Raw genomic sequence first — 23,689 nt, forward strand, 5'->3', positions numbered from 1 at the left:
CACAGGATCCGCTGCCTCTCCGACTCCCCTCCAGGTAACTGAAGGACCTGAGCCTTGGTCTCGCTTTATACGCTAGCTGGTAGTTGATTCCTTGCAGGTCTGCCACCACTCAGGAGAAGCTCAAGACACAGATCAAGCAAAGTATCAAGAGGAATGTGAACAAAGGCTCCCTGGTGCAGAGCAAGGGACAGGGAGCCTCCGGCTCCTTCAAAATCAGCAAGAAGGAAAACCCAGGGAAAAGTGGGAAAGAAGGTGAAGAAACCAGCAGACAAGAAATCTTCAGTGAACAAACCAGCAGACAAGAAATCCTTTGTTAGAAACCTGCAGACAAGAAATCATTAGTGAAGAAACCAGCAACCAAGAAAGTGACAACAAAGAAAGTAACAGCCAAGAAAACGAGCAGCAAGAAGATGGCAACGCCAAATAAGGCGGTGAAGAAAGCAGCGCTTCAGAAAAAGTCTCCTGCGAAGAAGGTCAAAAAAGGCAAGAGTGCGGCGGGCGGAAAGGCGCTGAAGAAAGTGCAGACATGGAAGAGCAAGGTCAAGCCGAAAGCAGCGAAGGCTCAGAAAGCAGGGTCTGGAAAGAAGTGAAAGAGCGCGGGAAACTTGTAAACAGCTGAACACAAAGGCTCTTCTCAGAGCCACCCACATCTCTCAGGAAAGAGCTGATCCCCTGATCAAATGATCCCTCTCCCGGCCCCGCCTGCAGATTCCACATGGAAATGATTTGGAGTAAATCCAGGATCCCTGGTGACTCCCCTCCACCCAGCCCTTTCCCCACTCTCTGTAATAAAACAGAGGGATATCCGGCCCTCACTCTAACTGGAGATGTGTTCTGTGCAGTCTCAGTTCACAAATTCAGGGGGAGAGTCTGTAAGACAGTAACACTGGCGGAGAAACCCCACCTCACAACTCAAACCCCAACACATGAGTTTCTCCAATTCAGCTGGAGTCGGGTGACAACAGGAGCTGGGATAGGCTGTGATCGGGAATGTTAGGAATGGATTTGTTCAGGGAGGAACGTACCTGGAATCTCCGAATATAATAGTTCCTTATTTCCCCAGATGACACATTCTGCAGAGAGTGAAAAGTCTCTTCACTGCTTCACATTTACTAATTGCTTGGTTCTAGATGAATAATGAGTCAGAGAGTAATGACAGGATCTGAAGCTTCTCTTACACCAGCCCTTGAATGACTCAGTGTGAAGTGTCCAATGTGTGAAGCTACTGCCAGGGTTTGTCAATCTGAACAGTTTCAGCTCAGTTACTGGGGGCCTGAAATTCCAACAGTTTGACCCTGTCTCTGATTGGTCACCCGCTTCTCAATCCAATTCTTAACCAATAGGAGAATCACATATAAGTAAATCGAAGTTCTCATTGGCTTAGATTTTCCAATTGGAAAAAGCCTGGCAATTCCAGAGCAGGAAGGAATTGAAGTGATGGAAAATTTCAATTTTCAGGCAACAATTTTAAAACCTCTCATTTTATGTTCTGTTTTACTGTATTTACCGTCACAAAATCCTGACGCGATTTTAGGAATCGTTTTCATTTGTCAATCTGTTAACTGTAAGCGGCGGGAGGAAGGTCCGGTTCAGCAATTTAAAACGGGACAAACATCAGCTTCCTCTCTGTAAAAGGAACAAATTAGCGACTAACCGCTTCTCACAGGCTTCTCGGGGACTGACAGAAACGAGCGGTTTCTGATCTTTTCTCCTGAAAGAGGCGGATAATGCTGCAGGGAGCAATGAACTGCCCTTCACTTTCTGGCTGCTAATACACCCCTGACTTTAAACAGTTCAAACAGCGACTGATGCTTCTGCCGGAAAATGAGCAGATTCACCAGAATGATCCCGGTCCATCATGGCCAAAGACATCCAGCTGGCCCGCCGCATCCGCGGGGAACGCACCTAAAACCCAGCTTCAGTAACAAGTGTAACAAGGGCTCTTTTCAGAGCCACCAAATCAGCAAAGGAAAGAGCTGCCATCTCTGTTCATCATCAAACCCATTAGATTGGAGGGGAGGCCACATGGTTTCTGTTTTGTCACATCACTTTCCCGAAAGGCCTGTTGGACTGAGAGCTAATCTGGAATTTAGAAAGCAGCATTACCGGAGACAAATTGCTGCTCAGCACAATCTCAACCCCCACTCCTGGGATCCTTTAGCTGGCATTTGGGGAAAAGAAATGGATCCCAGTTTTATTTGGAAGGCATTAATGGAGCCGGGTCCGTTCACATGAGGGTTATTTACAAACATTACCCAATGAGTTCACTAATATTTGAATCCATTGAAGATCAGTACACAGGATATGTTTAGTTTAGTTTAGAGATACAGCACTGAAACAGGCCCTTCGGCCCACTGAGTCTGTGCCGACCATCAACCAACAATTTATACTAATCCTACACGAATCCCATATTCCAATAACATCCCCACCGGTCCCTATATATTTCCCGACCACCTACCTATACTAGGGGCAATTTATAATGGCCAATTAACCTACCAACCGGCAAGTCTTTGGCATGTGGGAGGAAACCGGAGCACCCGGAGGAAACCCACGCAGACACAGGGAGAACTTGCAAACTCCGCACAGGCAGTACCCAGAATTGAACCCCGGTCACTGGAGCTGTGAGGCTGCAGTGCTAACCACTGCGCCACTGTGCCGCCATATGTAAGGCAGCTCGGTCACTCTGACTGAAACCGCCAGTTCCCCGGGGCTGCAGACCCTGACACTGCGGGGAGAGAATCCCCGACTCTATCCCGCCGCCGGGGGGAACAGACAGCTCTGTGTCCAGAGAATAGGGAAGGCCGGGGGGAAGGCACATCTGAAAGCGCTGCAATGGACTCAGCTCCTGTGTGTGCACAACTCTCACTGATTCCGTCCTCTGGGAACAGTGCGGTCTAAACAGATCAGGTTAGGAGAGAAACACACAGCCCGAGAATGGCCTCTTTCTTCCTGCATTTACTCTGTTCCGGGAGCAGATTCTCATTGAGAAGCGGCGCTCAGATGACCAGAGAGAAAAAAAAACCCAATTCAAACTGTCCAAATGAAAAACAGAGAATTAAACCGGACACTTCCATTATTAAATTAATTCATCAGCTCCGAACCAGTTCCCGTTAATGTACCGGGATAATCTTGGGATTTATAAAATCGAAGACAGCGGGATTTATTAAATTGTTGATTCTGACACCCTGTAGTTCACTTCTTCACTTAACTAGAGGGGGAGATGTGTGAGCAGAGAAACAGAGCGAAATCCAGAGAGGGAACTGAAAACACACCTGGACAGATGTGAAACAGGTCAATCCACTGTTACAATAACTGCATCACTGACTCCCTCCTGACAGTAACCAGCCCTTTCACAGAGACTGTGGGTGGCTCTGAAAAGAGCCTTTGGTTTATTAGATGACATTTTGGCCACTTTACTTTTTCTGGGAGCTCTGAACGCTGGTTTTCTTGGGCAGCAGCACGGCCTGGATATTAGGCAGCACCCCACCCTGAGCGATGGTCACCCCCTCCCAGCAGCTTGTTGAGCTCCTCGTCGTTGCGGACGGCCAGCTGCAGGTGTCTGGGGATGATGCGGGTCTTCTTGTTGTCCCGGGCCGCGTTACCGGCTAGCTCGAGGATTTCAGCGGTCAGATACTCGAGCACAGCAGCCAGATAGACCGGGGCTCCGGCATCCACACTCTCAGCATAGTTACCCTTTCTCAGGAGCCTGTGAACACGGCCCACCGGGAACTGCAGTCCAGCCCGGGAGGAGTGAGACTTGGCCTTGGACCGAGCTTTCCCGCCGGTCTTTCCTCTTCCAGACATTTCCACAATCTCACAAATACTTTCACAAAGAATGAATAATTTCCTTAGCATTGATAGCACATCACTGGCAGTCAGGATGGCCGAGCGGTTTGAGGCGTTGCGTTCAGGTCGCAGTCTCCATTGGAGGCGTGGGTTCGAATCCCACTTCTGACAAGTTGTGTTTTGACTGAACTGGAGGCGTTTGGGAGCAGCGGTGAAGAGCAAAGAGAAAGCAGGAAAGAACATGGACAAACAAAATAACAATGGACCCAAAGATGTTGCATTAAAACATTAAAGTTAGAGGCAACTGAGCAAACAGCAGGGCACAGAAGAGATCAAAAACGGAACCTTTGTATCGGGGTGGAAGATGTTGCCAATATCCTTAATGAATACTTTACTGTCTTCCCGAATGAGAGGGTGATGCAGATATTGTTATTAAGGAGGAGGAGTGTGAAGTATTGGACGTGATAACTTAAGGAGAGAGGAAGTTTTAATGGGATGAGCATCCTTGAATGTGGATAAATCATCAGGACCAGATGAAATGTACCCCAGGCTGTTGAAAGAAGCCAGGGAAGAAATAATGGAAGGTCTGACCATCATTTTCCAATCCCTCACTGGATACAGGTGTGGTGCCAGAGGATTGGAGGTCTTGTAACGTTGCAATAAAAGCAAAATACGAGGCAGATCAAGCATGGCTGATCCTTTCGAGTAGAGAAACAGGGCTGAATTCCCTGAACCAGTGCTACAGCTTTCAGAATAGAAGGAGCCTATACACACCTGATGGGTTCCACTTAAACAAAAGAGCTGGAGGTGTTGACGGTCAGAACAGATAAAATGTGGAGGAGTGTTTGAAGCAGATTCTGTGTGGTTACTGTAGTTGTACTATGGAGTTATTTCAAGGAGGTGATTCTGAATGTAATGGATCAACGTGGACCCGTCCAAGGCAAAGGTTCTCAGCTTCCCTGTGGTCCAGCCTGGTTGAATGGAACTGAAGCAAACAAATCATCCAGAAGAGGAAAAGATATGTAAGGCCATGAAAGCACAGAATTCAGATGGATGCAATACCAGATGGTATGGCAAGAGTGTAAAACAGCAACAGACTGGTAAATAAAACTTTCCCATTGAATAAGACAAGAGAAGAGAAGGGTAATAATAGTGTCAGAGGTGAGTTGTGACACTATTCACATTCCACCTTGATCTGAATAGGACTGTTGAAGGGAGTGATTGAGAAGAATAGAGGAGAAATGAAAAGAAAGGAGAAATAAACAAAAGGTCTTTTGATTTTAGAATGCTTGTTTTTGGAAATGACAGACTGTAAAGTGTGTGTGTCAGAAGATATAGAGCGAAGTTGGGTATGACAAGATCACAGGAAAGTTGTGCCCTGAGACAAGGTGTGTGTTGACAGGAAAGCTGCTTTCTTTTGCACAATATGTATTTTATTCATATAATTTGTGCAATTATATTGCAAAGCAGTTCAAATTTAATATTACATAATGTACAATACAGATCAGTTTCCTTCAATAATGTACATGATGTATCTCACTATCCCTGCCTGCACAGGTTATATTTACAGTATTTACATTACACATCAAACATTCTCTGGTGCAAACAGTCCGAGGGGTTTTACACGGGTTCCAGCCCCTCACTGTACTATGGCCTACTAGGGCCTTAGACTGCAGCCTTTCCCCATTGAGTCTCCATGGTGGCTTCCCCAAGCTTTAATGCCGTCCCACAGCACATAGTCTTGGACGTTGCAATGTGCCAGTCTGCAACACTCGGTCATGGACAGCTCTTTGCACTGGAATACCTGTCCCACGGCCGGGCTTGTTCTCAATAGAGATCATTTCAAATGAACATTTCCTAAATCCGTGCTGTCTCTCTCGCAATAAAGAGAACAGGATGTCTGGCAGATTCAGTGTGAGACAATAACACTGCCGGGTAAAGGCCGCTTTCCAACTCCAATCTTAACACAGGAGATTCCCCAAACAGCTGCAGTAAGGTGCTGTAAACTGCTGGAAGCGGATGTGTGTGGAAATGGTGATGTTACTGAGGAGGTTTCTTGTTATAGAATGGACTGTGTTTTGGTGGGAATATTACTGAGTGTTAATTGCATCGGGACTATATTTAAAAACTCTGGCTTTCTGGAAAGCCTTGACTATGAAGGCCGAGTCTGGAAGGGTTTGTGTGGAGAGCTGGGTTTCGGTTCTACTGTTAATAAAGGGTTTGAAATTGGCAGCCCAGAGGAAACTGGAGGTGGAGCTGAAAGATGAGGGGCCGTTCTCTCTCTGTCTGTCACTCTGGGTGTCTCCTCCATCTAGCTCTCTGTTTAATCTTCACACTTGTCTCCTCCCCTCCCTGCTCTCACTCTGCCTTTCTCAGCCAGGTCCAGGTGGCCTGTATAAAAAGGAGCCTGACAGAATCAGTTTCTTTTATTGTGCACTGATTTGAGGCAAGAATCAACATGTCTGCCAGTAAACAAGAGTATGCTCCAGGCTGGCAGCATGTTAGAATCCATGAGGAAAGGCATCATCACCCTCATTGACAAGCGGAAGGGGGAGAGGACAGAAATCAGAAATTGGTGGCCCAATTTCTGCTTAATGCTGGCTACAAGATTCTGTCAAAAGACATAGCCAGTCGATTCAAGTCTGCTCTGGAGTTGGTGATTCACCCTGTTCAGACCTATACTGTACCAGGCAGGACAATCTCTGATAGCTTTGCGCTACTCAGGGAGATGATCACCTATGTACGGGACAGGAGGGTGGACACCTGCCTCATCAGCCTGGACCAGGAGAAGGCTTTTGACAGGATATCGCACACTTACATGATGGATGTGCATTCCAAAATGGGTTTTGGGGAGGGAATCTGCAATTGGATCAAACTACTCTACACAAACATCAGTAGTGCAGTCTCAATCAATGGATGGGAATCATAAAGTTTCCCGATCAAATCTGGAGTCAGACAGGGCTGTCCTCTCTCCCCTGTCTTGTTTGTTTGCAGTATTGAACCCTTTGCTGAGTCTATTAGGAAGAATGCGAGCATCAGAGGGGTGACAATCCCAGGCAGCGGAGGCACTCAGGTTAAAACCTCCCTGTACATGGATGACGTCGCCGTTTTATGCTCGGATCCACTGTCTGTGCGCAGACTGATGAGCATCTGCGACCAGCTCGAACTGGCCTTGGGAGCCAATGTTAAACACGGCAAGAGCGAGGCCATGTTCTTTGGGAACTGGGCTGACCGATCCTTTGTCCCCTTCACCGTTAGGTCAGACTACCTGAAGGTGCTGGGGATATGGTTTGGAAGGGCTGGGACGTGCACCAAAACCTGGAAGGAGCGAGTAGCCAGGGTACAACATAAACTGAGCATGTGGGAGCAGCGATCTCTCTCCATTATGGGTAAGAACCTGGTCATCAAGAGCGAGGTGCTCACATTGCTGTACGTGGTGCTGGTCTGGCCCATACCGCATTCCTGCGCTGTGGCGATCACCTGAGCCATTTTCCGCTTCATCTGGGGATCCAAAATGGTCCGAGTCCGGAGGTACACGATGTTCAAACCTCTGGATAAGGGCGGGAAAAATGTACCCAACGTCGCCCTCATCCTTATGGCTACCTTTGTGTGCGGCTGCATCAAGCTGTGTGTAGATCCCCAGTTTGCAAACTTCAAGTGTCACTACGTGCTGAGGTTCTATCTGTCCCCGGTGTTGCATAGGATGGGCCTGGTCATATTGCTGCGGAATGCTCCATCCAGTTGGACTGTGCCGTACTGCCTATCCTTCATGGAAAAGTTTCTGTGGAAAAACACCTTTGACCACCAATCCATCAGGCAGTGGTCTGCACGGAATATCCTCAAGGCCCTACGGGAAAAGGAGATGGTGGATCCTGTCGGATGGTCCCCTGAGCAGAAGTCCAAAGTCATTTGGCAGAATGCCTCATCACCAGAACTTTCAAACAAGCACCAAGATGTAGCCTGGCTGATGGTGAGAAGAGCCCTCCCCGTCAGATCCTTCCTGCACACCCGAAGTCTCACCCCATCCACACGCGGCCCTCGAGGTGGCTGTGGTGGAAAAGAGACGTTGCCCACCTCTTTCTGGAATGTGTCTTTGCAAAGCAGGTGTGGAAGAGATGCAGTGGTTTTTGTCGAGGTTCATCCCAAGCAGCTCTGTAGCACAGGATTCTGTGCTCTTTGGGCTGTTCCCAGGGACGCACACCGAGATAAACATCAACTGTTGCTGGAGGACTATCAATTCGTTGAAAGACGCTCTTTGGTCTGCCCGAAACTTGCTGGTCTTCCAGCGCAAAGTGTTGTCCATGACCGAATGTTGCAGACTGGCACATTCCAAGGTCCAGGACTACGTGCTGAGGGACGCACTAAAACTTGGGGCAGCCGCAGCAAAGGCTCAATGTGGAAAGACCACAGTGTAAGGTCCCCTCACCAAGCTGAACTGAGGGGCTGGATCCATGGGAAACCACTCGAACTGTAGCCAGAAAATATTTGTTTGCTGTAAAATGTACATGGCATGACAATGAAATGGAAGGGTTGTGAGGCAACTCACTCCTGTATTGAAGGAAACTGATCTCCATTGCACTCTCTGTATTGTTTGCCTTGATGCTTTTTGGAACTGTTTTGTAATGTATTTTTTTTTACAGATTTTTATGAATAAAGTATATTTTGGAAATTAATAAAAGAAAGTCTGGCAGAGGTAAAGGAGGGAAAGGACTGGGCAAAGGCGGAGCAAAGCGGCACCACAAAGTGCTTCGTGATAATATCCAGGGCATCACCAAACCAGCAATCCGCCGCCTGGCTCACCGTGGCGGGGTCAAGCGGATCTCGGGTTTGATCTATGAGGAGACTCGCGGGGTGTTGAAGGTTTTCCTGGAGAATGTGATCAGGGATGCGGTCACCTACACTGAACACGCCAAGCGCAAGACGGTCACTGCCATGGATGTGGTGTACGCTCTGAAACGGCAGGGCCGCACTCTCTACGAATTCAGCGGCTGAACAACTCGACCCTTTCCAGCAAACACAACAAAGGCTCTTCTAAGAGCCACCCACCGCCTCACAGAGAGAGCAGTGACCTGGAAACGGGAGCTGGGATAGTCTGTTTAGAACTGTCTGGAATAAATCTGTGCTGTGTTCGAGATACAAAACTAGAATCCCCAAATTTGACATTTCATTTGCAGCAAGGATGTGCAGTGGATTTGATTTTCTCAACGGGCTGTGTAAACAGTGCCCGAGACTCTACACTTAGTTATTTCCCCAGTCGACACATGCCCTCAGTGAAAAGCCACATCACTCCTCCAGAATCACTCATTGTTTTCATAGAATTTCATAATGATTTCGCTGCAATGAGGGAATCCGGGAGTTTTGCAGCAGCCGTTAAATCGGTCACTGGAACCAGACCCACATGTGATGTTATTTCTCCCGAGACGGTGTTTCCTGCACTGAAACTGACAGGGTTTGTGAAACTGATCAGTTTCAGCTCAGTCATTCAGGGACCTGGAATTCCCACAGTTTGAGCCCGCGCTATCCAGAGCCCACTTCTGATTGGTCACCCTCTTCCCATTCGCATGTCTTAACCAATTGCCGAGCCTCGAATTAGAAAATACAGCAAATCATTGGCTTAAATTGTCGTCCTGGCAGAAAGGTTGAATTCAAAAAAGCCGCCAATTTCAGTGTTGGGCAGAATCGAATTACTCAACGAATCTCAATAACGAATTGGCAGCACATTTTATACTTTCCCCGATTTTCCTTTCCATCGATTGGGGTGCTAATTCACTCGGGTGCGTTTGCTAATACTAACTGTAATCCTCAGATCCATTTAACATTTCAGTAATCCTATTAAATACAAAAGGAATTTTATGATTGAATTTCCATTGGAAGATAGTGAATTAGCACCCCGATCGATGGAAAGGAAAATCGGGCAGAGGATAAAATGTACTGCCAATTCGTTATTGTGATTTGTTTATATAACTGACCAGGACTGACTTCACCCGAACGCAGCTACTAGCTCCCACCTCACTGACCGCTCTCCCCCCTCTGCAACTCGCTTTCTCCCCCTCCTCCCTACTGGCGAAATTCCGCACTCTGGCTGTTCGCTCTCCGCACCCCCACCCCCCACCCTGTCCCAGCCCAGCCCACAGCTGCTAGCTCTGGCCGTGACACTCGCTCCCACATTTCTTCACCAGGCGCCACCTGTAGAAGCAGGAGGGCCGTAAGGGGTGACGGGGCGATGTAGGAGTGAGTGGCTGAGAGGAGGGAAGCGGCACGGCCTGGAGCGAGTGGCCAGAGAGTGGGGTGGTGCGAAGCGAGGAACAACTGGCCAGGGGAGTGGGGGGGGGGGTGGGTGAGCAGCGAGGCCTGGAGCGAGCGGCTGAGGGGGGGAATCGTCGAGGCCTGGAGTGAGTTGCCGAGGGGGGCGAGCTACAGCTTCAAAATCTCCCATTCAGCCACTTCCTCCAGCCAAGTGGTGGGGGGATGGGGTGGCTAGATACCCAATGACGCTTTATCACGCATGCACGAAGATGGATTTGTTGCGGAAATGTGATGATGTTGGCGCTGCAAAATGACATCATCCCGTGCACGCGCCACTCAATCCTGGCAAGATGTCAAAAATCACTGTGATTTTTTGGTCTTTTCAGTGCACTCCTCTTTCTTCAGTTGCCTCTTACTCGAATGTATTGAAGAAACATTTTCCTACATTACATTTCCTGGTATGTTAGTGCGTCTTTTCTTTTGTACCTGTCAGTGCCTGGGAGGAGAGAGTCAGCTTCACTTTGTAGCCGTGAATTTCTGGTGTGAGAATGTGGGTTTTTACTCTGTATGTTTCAGTTTTTGGTTTGTGACTGTTTCTGCTATTGCTATGTGAGTTAACTTTGTGGAAAGAGATGCAGTGGTTTTTATCGCGGTTCATCTCAAGCAGCTCGGTAACACAGGAGTCTGTGCTCTCCGGGCTGTTCCCAGGGACGCACACCGAGACAAACATCAACTGCTGCTGGAGGACTATCAATTCGGTGAAAGACGCCCTTTGGTCTGCCCGAAACTTGCTGGTCTTCCAGCGAAAAGAGTTGTCCACCACCGAATGTTGCAGACTGGCACATTCCAAGGTCCAGGACTACGTGCTGAGGGACGCACTAAAGCTTGGGGCAGCCGCAGCAAAGGCTCAATGGGGAAAGACCACAGTGTAAGGTTCCCCCACCAAGCTGGACTGAGGGGCTGGATCCATGGGAAACCCCTCGAACTGTATCGGAGAAATTTTGTGTGCTGTAAATGTAAAAATGCATATGGCATGACAATGAAATGGAAGGGTTGTGAGGCAACTCATGATTGTATAGAAGGTAACTGATCACCTTTGCACTGTTTGTATTTTTTGACTTGATGCTGTTTTAAACTGTTTGGGAATGTAATTTTTACAGATTTTTATGAATAAAGTATATTTTGGAAATAAAAAAAAAATGTGAGTTTCACCACATATCTTTCAACAACTTGTATGTGAACATCAGCTTTTGTCCAGATCTATCAGTTTCTGATATAGAGTCATCGAGTTATACAGCACAGAAACAGGCCCTTCAGCCCATTGAGTCTCTGCTGGCCATCAAGCACCTAACTATTCTAATCCCATTTTCCAGTATTTGGCCCGTAGCCTTGTATGCTATAGCATTTCAAGTGCTCATCTAAATACTTCTTAAATGTTGTGATGGTTCCGGCCTCTACCACCTCTTCAGGGAGTGCGTTCCAGATTCCAACCACCCTCTGGGTAAAATTTATTTCCTCAAATCCCATCTAAACCTCCTGCCCCTTACCTTAAATCTATGCCACCTGGTTATTGACCCCTCCGCTAAGGTAAAATGTTTCTTCCTATCTAACCCATCAATGCCCCTCATAATTTTGTAAACCTCAATCTTATCTCCCCTCAGCCTTCTCTGCTCTAAGGAAAACAACGCTAGCCTTTTCAGTCTCTCTTCATAGCTGAAATGCTCCAGCCCAGGCAACATCCTGGTGACTCTCTTCTGTACCCTCTCCAGTGCAATCACATCCTTCCTATAGTGTGGTGCCCAGAACAGTACACAGTACTCCAGCTGTGGCCTAACTAGCATTTTATACAGCTCCGTCATAACCTCCCTGCTCTTATATTCTCTGCCTCGGACGATCTATATTGGCCTGTAATCTAAGGCTTTCCTCCTCACTATTTACGACACCACCAATTTTCGTGTCATGTGTGAGAAAGGGTTTGATTCTATCCCTATCAGTATCCGTTACATGCATGTGTTTTTAATCTGCACCCCCTCTGTTTTATTCTCTGTACTTGTCAGCCTCTTGTAGGTGAGTCTGTGTTTTGCTCTTTATCTCTCAGTCTTCGAAGTATGAGCCTGGGTTTGTACCTAATTTTCTTTGTACCTTGCAGGATGGATATTGAAGAGAGGTTTTTACACATTAACTGCCAAATCCTGATAAGTGATTTTTGGGTTTCACACAGTATCTGTCAGTTTCCTGTCTAGGACTGTTGGTTTTACTCTGTCCCTGGCATTTGCTGGTTTGTTAGTGTGGGGTTTACACTTTACCTGTCAGTTTCTCATATGTGAGTGTTGGTTTCACTTTGTATAGAATCATAGATCACAGAATACTCACAGCACAAAAGGAGGGATTCAGCTCATCGTGCTTGTGCTGCCTCTCTGCACAAGCAACTCAGCTCATGCCACATCCTCATGTATTCCATGAAAAGCTGATTTTTTTTTCCCTTCAGATAATTATCATATATCCTTTTGAAAGCTATGGTTGAATCTTCCTCCGTCACACTCTCAGGCAGTACATATCAGATCTTAACCATTTGCTGCATAAAAAAGGTTTTTCCTCATGTTGCCTTTGGTTCTTTTCCCATTCACCTTAAATCGGTGTCCTCTGCTTACTCAGCCATGAGTAATATTTCCCATTGCTTTCTCAGTACTGATGAATTGTGAGGTGGGAGACAGCCAGAAGTCCCACTGAGCTGCACTGACCCCCAGCTGAAAAAGAAATGAGATAAAGTTCAATCTTTCACAGCGAGATGCTGCAGAGAGTTAAGAGTCCCGAATGAAAGAGAGCGTTTCTCATACTGTTGTTGAATTTCATTTCAAACACTCCTTGTACTCTCTGCTAATGAAGCCTAAAAAATGGAAAAACTAAATGGCGCTCAAACTCACAACCCTGAGATTAAAAGTCCCATGATCGACAGACTGAACTGAATATGTCACTTCTACTCTACCTCTGTTTGGATGGATGCAACTGTATGCTCCAATGCAAGGGCAGCTTTCAAATCCTCCCATGGGTCCACACGTCAGACTAAGTTCCATGTTGTGAACTCAAGCAAAGGAAATCTGCTCACTTCCAAAACTATCAGCAAATTGAAGCTGATTACGATCAACATCATCAGAGGTCAGAACTACCTGGTGAAAGAAGACACCCTGAAGAAGGATCCACAATTATTCAAAGGCATCGACAAAGTGAAAAACAAGAAAATTGATGAGTCAATCCAAGCTAAACAGAAACACTGAAGAATTCCATTCCAGACCAGAACACAATTAGAGGCATTTTTTGTATTCAAAGCTGGGCATTAGTATTTAATAGTTGATATATAATTTTGAATATATTTGAATTTCTTTATTCATTTGGCACTGCTGAACATGAAGCAGTCTTAAATCATTTAATTTTTTTTTGTAAAATCTGACTTACCAGATTAAAATGTTAGATCAAGGGAGAAATTTCAAAGATTACTGGACCAGTAATCCAGAGGCCTGGACTCAAGATCCAGTGACAGCCAGGACGTCAAGGCGGGAAACACTCCGCACTAGTCTGCAGTGAGCGATTCCATCGAAGGTAGAGCACAATCTCTTTAATATAAGAATGTATATTTTATAATAATTAATCACTCAAGACCTTCCCGGTCTCTGCATCTCAGCTGCTCTCTGGATAAACTTGCAGAAAGTATTTCAACCTGTAAAGCAGGAGTCCAGGGAATGTATAATGATATTTTCTCGCCTTCGGGCAATATTTTAATATATACAGTGTGGGACAACCTGTCTGGGCACAACTCCATGAGTTTCTCTTTAACTAGTGACCTAACAATCACTAACTTCTATGGTAACAATCTTCAGCTCATCACCTCCGGTACGTAGCTCTAATCTTAATGTACATTTAAACAACCTTTCAAGTCCAGTTACAGTTTTTATTGCCTTACCTGCACAAGCTTAAAAAGTGAAAAACGGAAGCAAGTTGAACTGAACATTCTGGTGGTCAGTTCGGGCACGGGAAAAAATGAAAGGACTCGGACCAGGCCGGATGTGGTGCTGTCAGGCTTGGGTCGGGTTTCATTTGCTGACCCGTGCAGGCCTTTAGTTACTGTTGCAACCTTATATTCCCACTTGACAATCTGTATATTTTGTTCATTTCAATTTTGTCGACAAGCTCTTTGAATCCAGTTCCCCGGTCCTCAAGCAGGCTCAGTTTGGAAATCAATTCCGCTTTCTGGAAGGCTGAAAGCAATTGATGACCTTAAACTAAAAATGGCAACAGAGAAGGTCTCGTCTGGGATTTGAACCCAGGACCTCTCACATATTAATCACTTATATACCCAAAGCAAGAATCATACCCCTGGACCAACGAGCCACCGTTGGCATGGTTTTTATTCGCTCCTGTGGAATTTCACTGGCACCCACAGCCGATCATGCATTTTTTTCAGATCAAAACAATATCCTGCAAAGCTGAAATAAAAACAGAAAGTGCTGGAAATACTCAGCACCTCTGACAGCATCTGTGGAGAGAGAAACAGAGTTAACATTTCAGGGTTTTCACCTTTTGTTTGAGCCATCTTTTCAGACTGCTTCTGTCCATCCAATCTCACTTTTTACTCTATCCACATTCTAAGGGTGGTGCAGTGGTGAGCACTGTAGCTTCACAACTTCAATGACCCCGATTCAGTTCTGTATACTGCCTGTGTGGAGTTTGCAAGTTGTTTATGTGGGCTTCCACAAGGTACTCTGGTTTCCTCCCACAACGAAAGACTTGTGGGTTGATAGATAAATTGACTGTTGTAAATTGGCCCCAGGGTAGGTGATAGGAGAAATGTGGGGATGTGGTAGGGAATTCTGGGTTAACATAGGATTAGTATAAATGGGTGGTTGATGGTCAGTGCAGACTCAGTGGGCCAAAGGGCCTATATCAGTGCTGTATATCTCTATAACCATTCTCTAAGCAAATGCATTTTTCATGAACTCCTCATTTCTTTTATTAACGACAATTTTATATTTCCGGCCCTTGCTTCATATGATACCACAAGTGGAATCATGTTTCCATCAACCCGATCAAACCCCTTCACTATTTCCTCATATTGCAATGTTTCTTTAACCCTGACAGACTGTGGAGTTTCTGCTGCTTGATTGCAGTTCTTGCTTCCCGCCAGTAGATGTCACCTCACTCCAATATAGTGAAGTTTACAAATGTGAGAGAGACACAACAGGAAATAATTGTTCACATTATAGTGAATGTGTGGGATTTAGAAATACTAGGAGTGGAGACGAGTTGTTATTGAATTTGTCAAACCAAACATATGTTATAATGTTGTGTTAAATCTGTCACTCTGTTGTCTTGATTCTGAGAGTGACATAGACTCATCGAGTCATTGGGTCATTTGTGGTATAGAAGGAGGCCATTCGCCCCATCGAGTACAGGCCAGCTCTCCATGGAGCGATCCAGTCAGTCCCACTCGTCTGCTCGATCCCCCTAGCCCTGTAAATTTATTTCCTTCAAATGCCCATCGAAATTCCTTTTGTAACCAACGATTGTCTCCACTTCCTCCACCCTCGGGGGCAGCGAGTTACAGATCATTACCAATCACTGTGTAAAAAAGCTCTTCCGCACATTCCCCCTGCGTCTCTTGTCCAAAACCTTCAATCTGAATCCCCTAGTCCTTGTACCAATAGTTAATGGGAACAATTTTTCCTTGCCAACTTATCTAAAACTGTCATAGCCTTCGACACCTCTATCAATTCTCCCCTCAATCTCCTTTGATACAGGCAGAAAAAACCCTGTTTTTCTAACCTAACCTTGAAACTAAAACCCTCCATCCCTGGAACTATTCTGGTAAATCTCCTCTGCATCCTCTCAAGAATCCGCACATCCTTTCTAAAGATTGGTGAGCAGATCTGGATGCAACACTCCAATTGGGGCCTAACCAGAGTTCAGCATAACAACCCTGCTTTTGTACTCAATGTCTCTATTTATAAAGCCCAAGATCCCACATGCTTTGCTAACCACTCTCGCAATATGTCTTGCCAACTTCAAAGAATGATGGACATGTACTCCAGGCCCCTCGATTCCAGCACACTCTTCAGAACTGTAACATTGAGTATATATTGCCTCTCCCTATTCCTTCTGCTAAAATGCATCACCTCACACTTGTCACTATTAAATTCCATCTGCCACCTGTCTGCCCATCCTACTAGCCGATAACTATCCTGTTTCAGGCAGTTCATATCATCCTCACTGTTTGCCACTCCTCCAAGTTTGGTGTCATCGGCATATTTTGAGATTCTACTCGATATTCCAATATCCAAGTCATTAATCTGTAGCAAAAAAAAGCAATGGTTCTAGCACTGACCCTTGGGGAACACCACTGTCGACTATCCTCCGGTCTGACCAAGAACCATTTCATATGACTCGCTGTTTTCTGTCCTTAAACCAATTTCCTATCCAAATGGACACTGACCCTCCTAATCCATGAACCTCAATTTTGTTAACCACCCTTTTATGTGGTACTTTATAAAATGCTTTTGTAAAATCCATATAAACAACATCCACTGCATTCCCTTCATCAACTTTCTCAGATAGTTTATCAAAAAATGCAGTTAGATTCATCAAGCATGAAATTCCATTTATAAATCCATGCCCACTCTCCTTAATTAACTCAAACCTCTCCAAATGACTTGATTTTTTCCCTGACCTGTTGGTCTTGTGCTTATAGCAAGCTAACCACAGAGCATGTATTTGGCAATGTGACTGTCATTCATTTGGCCCAGTCAACAGAGCCGCCTCTGACTCAAGAGGGCAAACATGCTGCGGATCCCTGCATGCTGGTGTACTTCCTCATTCGGCACTCTGTCCTGCCAGGAGATGCCCAATATCTATCTGAGGCAGTGGAGGTGGAAGCTGTTCAGCTGCTTTTCTTGGCTTGTATAAGTTGTTGATGCTTCTCTACTATAAAGGAGGGTGCTGAGAACACAAGCCTGGTACACGTGGAGTTTTGTATTTTCGGTCAGTTTGCTGTCGGTTCACACCCGTCTTCTCAACTTTGACATGACAGCTGCAGCATTGACAATCCTGGTGCTGATTTCAGCATCAAGGGACAGATTGCTGGTGATTGTTGATCCAAGGTATGTGAACTGTTGACAACCTCCAAAGTGAGGTTGTCAATGTTGATGGAAAGTGGAGTCTCTACGTCCAAGTCTCTACGTCCAAGTGGAGTCTTGCCAAGATGAACAGCTTGTCGTCAGCTCTGATATACAGGTGAACACCCCCATCTGAGTCACTGAAAGTGTACAATAGCAGCATGGAGACGAATACACCAATTATAAAGGATGTGATAACTAGACAGTTATAAAATAATGATATGATTGGGCAGAGTCAACATAGATTTATGAAAAGGAAAACAGGCTTGAAAAAACCCGTTGAGTTTTTTGAGGATGTTACCTGTAGAACAGATAAAGGAGAACCAGTGGATGCTTTGGTAATGTCCCACACAGGAGGTGAGTAAACAAAATTAGAGCACATAGGATTGAGGATAATATACTGGTATGGATTGAGAATTGGTTAACAGACCGAAAACAGAGAGCAGGAATAACGGGTCCTCCTCAGGATGGCAGGCTGTTACTATTGGGGTACTGCAAGGATCAGTGTTGGAGCCACAGCTGTTAACAACCGAAATAAATGATTTGGATGTGGGGATTAAATGTAATATTTCCAAGTTTGCAGATGACACAAAGCTAGGTGAAGTGTGAGCTGTGAGAAGGATGCAGAGAGGCTTCCAGGGAACCTGGAGAGGCTAAGTGAATGGGAAAGAACATGGCAGATGGAATATAATGTGAATAAGTGTGAAGTTCTCCACTTTGGTGGAATAAACAGAAAGACAGAGTATTTCTTAAATGGTGAGAGGTTGGGAAGTGTTGATGTCCAAGGGGACTTGGGTGTCCTTGTTCATGAGACACTAAAAGCTCTTGTGCAGGTGCAGCAATCAATTAGGAAGGCAAATGGTATGTTGGCCTTCACACGAGGGGTCTTGAGTACGGGAGTAAAGATGTCTTGTTGCAATTGTATCGAGCCTTGGTGAAACCGCGCTGGAGTATTGTGTATAGTTTGGTCTCCTCATCTAAGGAAGGATATACTTGCCATAGAGGGAGTGAAACAGAGGGTCACCAGACTAATCCCTGGGATGGTGGGACTGAAACTGGGCCTGTATTCCTTAAAGTTTCGAAGAATGAGAGGTGATCTCATTGAAACTGATAAAATTCTTACAGGGTGTGACAGTGTGGATGTAGATAGGATGTTTGCCCTGGTTGGTGAGTCTAAAATCTGGGGACCAAGTCTCAGAATAAGGAGTAGGCCATTTAAAACTGAGATAGGGTTGAATTTCTACACTCAGACGGTGGTGAATCATTGGAATTCTCTACCCCAGAGAGCTGTGGCAATTCAATCATTGAGCATGTTCAAGACAGAAATTGTTAGAAATCTTGATACTCATGACATCAAGGGATATGGGGAGAGCACGGGAAAGGGACGTTGAGGTAGATGATCAGCCATGATCGAATTGAATGGCAGAATAGGCTCGACGGGCTGAATGGCCTACTCCTATGTTCCTCTGTTCCGAAGAGAGTTGGCGCCAGCGCGCAGCCCTGCTTTACCCCACTGCTGATCTTGAAAGTGTCTGATGTTGCTCCATTGTAACTGATGGAACTGTGCATGTTCTCGTGGAAAGAAGAGAAGATGCCCAAGAGTTCAGGAGGGCAGCCGAGTTTCCATCGCAGTTTGAAGAGTCCGTCTCTGCTGACAAGATCAAAGGCCTTGGTGATGTCTTTCAAAATATGTGCGGCTCTGTGGTGCAATGGATAGCGTGTTTGACTTCTAAATAATGATAAAGAAGGCATTCAAAGGTTGTGGGTTCAAATCCCACCAAAGTCAGATTTTGGACCAGAGACAGAAGAGCACGACAGAACAGAGAGTTAACAAGTGTGTCAAAAGCACCGACTCAGAGACAGAGCGAGAGAGAGAGGAGCACGGCAGGAGCGGAGCAGGGGTAAAAAAAATCAAGGAATGACATCACAATGGAGAGTGAGAGCAGGGAAACAGAGAGCCGCTGGGGTGAGTTTACAGGATTTGGTTCTTGCTTCGGTGCAGTGGAAGGAGCTGTTTGGTGAGGATCTGGTAAGCTGTGACATCACAGGCAAGCAGGTAGTTGATTGGTTTGGAAGAACCGACCTGCTTGATGCACATCTGGTAAGTGATTAAGGTCCATTTTAGTCCTAATGTTTAAAATAGTAAACAAACTAGTATAAGCTTAATAAAATATACAATAAAATAAACAATTGAATAAAATAATTAAGTAGTTAATTGAAACACGTTAAGGATGACAGGACAGGTGATGTGTCACAGCTGCAGCATGTGGGAGCTCCTGGATGCCAGTGTGATCCAGGGCAAACACATCTGTCGTAAGTGTTTGCGGCTCAAAGAGTGAGAAAAAAGGAATGTAGTGGTAGTAGGAGACAGTATAGTAAGGTGGATTGACTCTGCTCTCTGCAGCAAAGAGCAAGAATCCAGACGGCTGTGTTGCCTGCCGGTGCCAGGATTCAGGACGTCTGCTCAGGGCTGGAGAGAAACATACAATGGGAGGGGGAGGATCCAGTCGTCGTGGTCCATGTCGGTACCAATGACATAGGCAGGACAAGGATAGAGGTTCTGCAAAGTCAGTATGAGGAACTAGGCAGCAAATTAAGTAGCAGAACCTCAAAGTTAATCATCTCTGGATTATTACCTGAGCCATGTGCAAATTGGCATAGGAAAAATAAGATTAGAAAAATTAATGCGTGGCTCAAAGACTGGTGTGGTAGTAGTGGGTTCTGGTTCGTGGGGCATTGGCACCAGTACTGGGGAAAGAGGTGGCTGTACCGTTGGGACGGTCTACACCTGAACCGTGCTGGTGCCATTGTTCTCGTGAGCCACATAACGAGGGAAGTAGAGACAGTTTTAAACTGAATAGTGGGGGCAAGGGATCAAATTTGGGAAGATATGGTGAATCAAGGAGGAGAGACAAGGCAAGAGAGAAAGGTATAAATATGGGAAATGATAAACAGACTGTGACAGGAAGGGACAGAGCAGACAAATCTAAGAGTAAATCAACAGATAAGGCTAGAGGTTACAAAAATAATAAAAGGACAAAACTAAATGCTCTGTATCTGAATGCATGGAGCATTCGAAACAAAACAGATGAACTGAGAGCACAAATAGAATAAATAAGTACGATCTGATAGTTATTACAGAGATCTGGCTGCAGGGCGACATCGATTGGGATGTGAATATTGGAGGTTACATGGCATTTAGGAAGGACAGGAAGCTTGGAAAAGGTGGTGGGGTAACTCTGTTAATTAATGATGGTATTAGCGCAATAGGGAGGGATGACCTAAGTTCAGGAGATCACGATGTAGAAGCAGTTTGAGTTGAGATGAGAAATAATACAGGCAAGAAGTCACTTGTGGGAGTGGTGTACAGGCCACCTAACATTAACCACACTGCAGGATGGGGTATAAAAAAAGAAATAATGACAGCTTGTCAGAAAGGTACAGCAATAATTATGGGGGATTTTGATCTCCATATAGACTGGAAAATTCTGATGGGCAGAGGTAGCCTAGATGAGGAGTCCATAGAATGTTTTTGGGATAATTTCTTGGAAAAATAAGTTCTGGAGCCAACCTGAGAGCAGGCTATACTAGACCTGGCATTGTGCAATGAGATAGGATTAATTAATGACCTCATAGTTAAGGTGCCCCGAGGTAGTAGCGATCATAATATGATTGAAATTTACATTCAGTTTGAGGGAGAGGAGAGTGGGTCCCAGACTAGTATTTTAAACTTAAATAAGGGCAATTATAAGGGCATGAAAGCAGAGCTAGCTAAAGTGAACTGGCAAATTAGGTTAAGGGATAGGTCAATAGAGATGCAGTGGCAGACATTTAAGGAAAATTTCAGAATACACAGAATAGATACATTACAACGAGAAAGAAAAATTCCAAAGGTGGGACTCACCATCCATTTTTAATGAAAACAGTTAAAGATACTATCAAACTTAAAGAAAAAGCCTACAATTGTGCAAAGATGGGAGGCAGGTCAGAAGATTGGACAGAATATAAAAAACAGCAAAGAATGACTAAAAGATTGAGAAGGAAGGTAAAATTAGAGTACGAGAGAAAGCTAGCAAGAAATATAAAGACAACTAGTAAGAGTTTAGATAGATATTTTAAAAAGAAAAGAGTTAACAAAGTGAGTGTTTGTCCGATGGAAAGTGTGTCTGGGGAATTAATAATGGATAATTAAGAGATGACAGATGAATTGAACAGATACTTTGGATTGGTCTTCACTATTGAGGATACAAATAACATCCCAGTATTAGCTGTAAGTCAGGAAATGGAAGGGAGGGAGGAACTCAAGAAAATTACAATCACCAGGGAAGTGGTACTAAACAAATTGTTGGAGCTGCGGGCTGACAAGTCGCCAGGTCCTGAAGTGGCTAGTGAGATAGTTGATGCGCTGGTTTTAATTTTCCAAATTTCCCTCGCTTCGGGAAGGTTCTGTTAGATTGGAAAGTAGCGAATGTAATTCATTTATTCAAAAAGGGAGGGAGACAGAAAGCAGGAAACGACAGGCCAGTTAGCTTAACATCTGTCTTAGGGAAAATGTTAGGAGCGATTACTGAAAATGTTATAGCAGGGCAAAAATAAAGGTAATCAGGCAGAGTCAACATGGTTTTGTGAAAGGGAAATCATGTTTAACCAATTTTTTGGAGTTCTTTGAGGGAGTTACATGTGCTGTGGATAAAGGGGAACCGGTGGATGTATTGTATTTCGATTTCCAGAAGGATAAGGTGACATATCAAAGGTTATTGCAGAAAATAAAAGCTCATGGTGTCAGGGGTAACATATTGGCATGGATAGAAGATTGGCTAGCGAACAGGAAACAGAGAGTCAGCATAAATGGGTCATTTTCTGGTTGGCAAGAAGTAACGAGTGGTCCACAGGGATCTGTGCTGGGGCCTCAACATTCTACAATTCTCGAAATGACTTTGATGAAGGGACCAAAAGTATGGTTGCTAAATTTGCTGATGACAAAGATAGGTCGGAAAGTAGGTTGTGAAGAGGACATAAGGGGGCTACAAAGGGATATAGATAGGTTAAGTGACTGGGCAAAGACCTGGCAAATGGAGTATAATGTGGGAAAGTGGGAAATTGTCCACTTTGGCAGGAAGAATAAAAAAGCATATTATCTAAATGGTGAGAGATTGCAGAGATATGAGTTGCAGGGGATCTGGGTGTCCTAGTGCACGAATCGCAAAAGGTTAGTCTGCAGGTACAGCACGTAATTAGGAAAGCTAATAGAATGTTATCATTTATCGCCAGGGGAATTGAATACAATAGTAGGGAGGTTATGCTTCAGCTATATAGGGCATTGGTGAGACCTCTTCTGCAACACTGAGTACAGTACTGGTCTCCTTATTTATGGAAGGATGTAAATACATTGGAGGTAGTACAGAGAAGGTTTACTAGACTAATATATGGAATGGGTGGGCTGTCTTACGAGGAAAGATTGGACAGGCTAGGTTCGTATCCACTAGAGGTTAGAAGAGAAAGAGGCGACATGATTGAAACATACAAGATCCTGAGGGGTTTTGACAGGGTGGATGTGGAAAGGATGTTTCCCCTTGTGGGAGAATCTAGAGCTAGGGGTCACTGTTTAAAAATAAGGGGTCACCCATTTAAGACAGAGATGAGGAGCAATTTTCCCCCTCAGAGGGTCGTGAGTCTTTGGAATTTTCTTCCTCAAAAGGCGGTGGAAGCAGAGTCTTTGAATATTTTTAAGGGAGAGATGGATAGATTCTTTATCTGCAAGGGGGTGAAAGGTTATCGGAGGTAGATGGAAATGTGGAGTAATCAGTTCAGCCATGAGCTTATTGAATGGTGAAGCAGGCTCGAAGGGACGAGTGGCCCACTCCTGCTCCTAATTCGTATGTTCATATGTAAAGACAATGTAGAGTGGTCTGTACTGTTCACAGTACTTCTCCTGTAACTGCCGAAGTGAGACAATCATGTCGACTGTCGATCTACCAGCTCTGAAGCTGCACTGAGACTCAGGATAGATGTGTGATGCCAGGGTCTGCAATCTGGTCAGAGCAATGCGAGCAAAGACCTTCCCCACAATACTTAGCAAGGAGATGCCTCGCTAATTGCTGCAGTCACTGCGATTCCCCCTTATTGTTGTACAAGGTGACAATGTTTGCATCACGCATGTTTTGAGGTGCAGATCTTTCCTTCCAACAGAGACACAGAAGTTCATGGAGATACTGCAGTAGAGCCGCTTTTCCACTTTTGATGATTCCAGGTGGAATACCATCATTTCCCGGGGCTTTACCACTGGCAAGATGGTCAATGGCTTTGTTGAGCTCCACTATGGTGGGGTCACTGTCCAGCTCCTCCATGACAGGGAAGTCTGGAATGGCACTGAGAGCCACTTCAATGACAATATTCTCCGTTATGTAGAGTTTAAGGTAATGCTCCACTCACCTTTCCATCTGCTTGTTAACAGATGATTCCACTTTGACACCGCACTGAGACCTTGAGCATTG

At 45.2% G+C, this 23,689-nt stretch overlaps 1 non-coding gene across 1 annotated transcript; it reads left to right on the plus strand.

Annotated features, from left to right (window-relative positions):
• The first annotated feature begins 3,874 nt into the window (after positions 1-3,874).
• On the plus strand, positions 3,875-3,957 carry trnal-cag (transfer RNA leucine (anticodon CAG)). Its single transcript has one exon. It is a non-coding gene; the product is annotated as a tRNA-Leu (tRNA).
• The last annotated feature ends 19,732 nt before the right edge of the window (positions 3,958-23,689 follow it).

Source organism: Heterodontus francisci, chromosome 35, assembly GCF_036365525.1.
Source record: "Heterodontus francisci isolate sHetFra1 chromosome 35, sHetFra1.hap1, whole genome shotgun sequence".
NCBI classification, from domain to species: domain Eukaryota; kingdom Metazoa; phylum Chordata; class Chondrichthyes; order Heterodontiformes; family Heterodontidae; genus Heterodontus; species Heterodontus francisci.